Source organism: Pteropus vampyrus, unplaced genomic scaffold (assembly GCF_000151845.1).
Source record: "Pteropus vampyrus isolate Shadow unplaced genomic scaffold, Pvam_2.0 Scaffold13, whole genome shotgun sequence".
In the NCBI taxonomy this organism is placed as follows: Eukaryota; Metazoa; Chordata; class Mammalia; order Chiroptera; family Pteropodidae; genus Pteropus; species Pteropus vampyrus.
The window spans coordinates 4,987,874-4,992,236 of NW_011888794.1; positions in this window are offsets into that span (position 1 = coordinate 4,987,874).

Sequence of the window (4,363 nt, forward strand, 5' to 3'; positions counted from 1 at the left end):
GAAGGACTTAGCCATATTAATACCTAAGGGAGTTGCATTTCAGGCAGAAGGAACAACAAAAGCAATGGCCATGAGTGGAATGTGCTTGGAGTATATGAGAAACTATACGGAAACTGTAAATGAGAAAGTGGAAAGAGTGTGAATAAGACAAATGAATGAGAGCAAAAATGAGGGGAGATCCGATTTAAGCATAAATCAGGATCCATAGTATGTAAGGCCTTCCAAGTCAGCATGGACATTAGAAGTTTAGAAAAATGAGGAAGTTTTAGTAGAAGGGAAAAGAACACATTTTAGCAGATGGCAAAACAGAAGACTGAAGGTAAATGAAATAAGATAAAATATATATATATATGTATATATATATACACACACACACACACACACACATACACACACACACACATACATACACACACGCGCACACACACATATGTGTGTATGTATATGTATATAATCTATGGCAGATACTGAGAGTGAGTTTTCCAAAAAGTGTTATCAATTAATTTGTAAGCCAAGCAGTAATATATGAGTGTTACACAGTCTATCCCTACCAACCCTAGGTATGATTTATCCTGTTTAAGTATCCTTTGCCTATTTCAAGTGGACAAAATAATTTTCCCCCATTTGTTCCTATTAATTTTATTGTTTCACCATTTACAGTTAAATGTCCAATCCATTCAAATTAATTTTCATGTATATTTGCAGTAAGATAAATATTTATTTTTCCATATCTCTCCATATCCTATTGACCAATATCAATTATTGAAAAAAACTTTTCACCCTTGTACCTCCCTGCCACCTTTATGTGAAGTTGTCTTTTAATGTCCAAGGTGTCAATTTTCAAGGCATAAATCATTTCATTATTTTGATTTAGACATGTGCTACAATTTCCCCTACTGCACCATCCATACTCTTCCCACCTCACATGGCTATTTCATATAAGGAGTTCACCAGTATCAATGCTCAAAACAGGTGGCCCAAAGTTACCTGAGCAGCAGCTAGAACCAGGATACCTTGACCCTTCCTTGTCTTCTTGAATGGAGAAAATCAATCTCTCATATAACAGATGTTCTCCTGAAAACAAATAAGATAGACACCCCATATTGCTAGAATTAAGCAACTCAGAGTAGAAAATTATGTGTAATCAAGTCTTATTGCCTCTTTTTTAATTTACTACTTTGTTTAAAATCCTCATTAATGAATACCCAAACCTTGCTTAGATTCCTTTCTAAAGAGCACTAAGTTCCTTTGCCCTGTCAATTTCTTACACATTTACTGTTTCTTTGTCTATATATTCTGGGCCAAGAAAAAACAGAAAAATGATAAGCCTACGCAGGGGATGATTTTGATGTGGTGTATTGTTTATACTCCACTTTCTTTACAAGCCCTCTTGTTTATACTCCACTTCAGAATAAACAAGACAGAACTGTCCTTCTATGGCTGATAGTAGATCTTTCATCAGCAAGACAAGACTGTAGGCTCTAAGCAACATTATAAGTCTCTGGCTTAATCTTTCTCTCATCCGGGTATAGAAATTTCATAAAATTATTATTATTTTTTTATCATAGAAAAGGGTAACAATGCATCCAAATGTATTTTAAAAACCACTTATCTCCCTTTCTTAAAATAAATAATTTTATAAAGCAATTCTAGTGTCAGCTATTTTAACAGAGTTCAAAAGAGAAAAGCATTTTAGAAGTTTGCAATGAATCATCCCTTGTAAAAGAACAACTAATTTCATTTTTCACAGTTCTTTCTAGCTGTGCAACTAAAATTGCCTTGTGTAAATTAGTATGAGATTTTGTTGGGCGAAGCACAGCTTGAGGTTGTAGAAAACTTCTAACACTTATATCTTATCAGCAATATGCTTTTCTGTTTTGTGATCACAAGTTTTCCCTCTGTCTCCTTTTTACTGAAAAGTCCTGCTGTTTTTTCCCCACACACAGCAAGTGTTATGTCCCCCTGGGCTACAATACTGGGCATACTGACACACACATTTCTGATCCCTTGATGGTGATTTAGACTAAAGGGAGTTTATTGGATTTTTTTTCCTCAAGTCTTCTCAGCATAATGTGTTGAGGTTTTTAACATAATTGTATAATTAACATCTATTTAAAAAATACTGAGTAATGTGAGAAACAAAATGTTTTTTTAAACTTTTATATCATGCAATTTGTCGAAATTACATGAGAATTCGACATCATTTTATTCTTAGTAACTGTTATTTTGTGATCAGAGTTGAAATAAAGTATTATTCTTTTCTCAGGATATATACTAAAATATCTTACAATTTAATAGATTTTTCACATTAAATGTGATATCAATGTTGATGTTAAAATAAATATATATTTTATGTAGTCTCCTTAAAACATAATTTAAAAATTTGGATAGGACTTACTAAAAACCTTTACATAAAATAATTGCCTTGTTTCTAGCAAAGAAAACATTCCAACATATACCAATATACAGCTTATAATATTAAGAATCATATTAAATTTAGTAAATTTCAAATATCTATTTTTATATCAAATGTTTCCTTAATACCTAATATTTTCTTGTTAGCAATCTTAATAATAATATTCACATGCCTTATCACTTAAGGTTGATTACTTGAAGATAAAATAATTATTTGCAAAGATCAAATGATGAGTTTATTTTTATTCTATAGGTAAATATGATCCATAATTACACCATTGCGTAGAACAGTAAAAAATGGACCCTACGATCTACCAGGTAGTAACCCTACAAAACCTAAACACCCCAAATCTTATCAAACTGAACTTAATGATTTAATCACTTAAAGTTATGTATCTTTTGCACATTTATGTTTATAATGTCAAATAAGTCTGGGGTTTTTTCTGGTCAACAATCTTAAATATAGTTTCAGATAAAATGATCTGCATTAGGTAATACAAGTTTTATTGACTATATGGTGATCCTCCCATATGAAAAGCAACATTTCCATATATATAAGAATCTACTTTTTATGAAAGCAAAGCACTAGTATTAAGAGAAGATTGTGTTATTCAGTCTTAACAATGTTGTGTGCTGAGATTAAAGTTTAACCAACTTTACCCCTCAGAGTAAGAGGGCAATGAACCTAGTAAAGAGAAGGCAGAGTGTAATGGTTAAGGTGGCAGAGCCAGGTGACTGACTGGGTTCAGACCTGAGCCCCAATAGTGATTAGATGTATATCCCTGGCAATTTCAGTTAACTTTTTATCTATAAAATGTACCAGCTTCAGAAAGATCTTATAAGATTTACATGAATCCTTAAGACAAGTAGAATGTACTATGCAAACAACCTTAAGACAAATAGAATGTGCTATGCAAACATTGACTATTTAGTAGTATTATTTAGAAAATTTTCCTTTTCGACCAAAAGAAAGTTTTTTGTTTGTTTTTTTTTTGTTTACTATATACTGTATTTTTTAAAAAAATAGATTTGAAATGTGAGATATTTACCTAGGCAAGCAAACTACCCCATAGGCCCAACCAGAGTCACCATCTATTTGTGAAATAGTTTATTGGAACACAGACCATGTTCAATTATTTACATATTATCTATGACTGCTTTTGCACTAAACAGAAGAACTAAGTAGGTGCAAAAGAAACTACAAAGCATAAAATATTTACTCTCTGTCCCTTTACAGAAAAAGTTTGCCAACTACTATGTGATTCATAACACCTGCAATATCAACTGATATTTATCGTTTTCTAAGAAATTTTACTTCCTTTCTCTTATTTTTTAAAAAATGTGCCATACTTACTTTTCATTGTATATATCTTGCTTTATTTCATTGGATGGCAGGTATTCAGAAGGAAATGATTTGGACTTTAGAATCTGTGACTTGGATAATCATCAGTCCCCTAAATTCACTTCCTAATCTGTAAAAGAATCCAATAGGGTGCCTAGAATATAGTATGGATTGTTATCCATCCCATATTATTCTCACAATAAATATATTTGTTAGACTAGGCAGAAAAGTGTTATATATTAGTCTTACAGACAAAGAACTAATGTTTGAATATCATATCAAATTACTTGTTATTTAGGAAGGAAAAAAAAGAAAACTAAAATTTATTGTCTACTGGTTAGAACACAGATTTTAAAGGCTAATCTATAGGTTCATACCTTATCTCTGTTGTTTATTAACTGTGACCTTGGCCTTAATCTACCTGTGCCTATTTCTCTTATTTTAAAAATATTAAATAAATAATTCCTACTTCATTGAGTTGTTTTGAGAATGAAACAAGCTAATATGTAAAAATACTCAAATTAGTAGGTATAAACTAAACATTATAAAATCATTACTTTAGTATTAACCATCTTCAATGCACCAGAACATCAAGTATTATGCTAA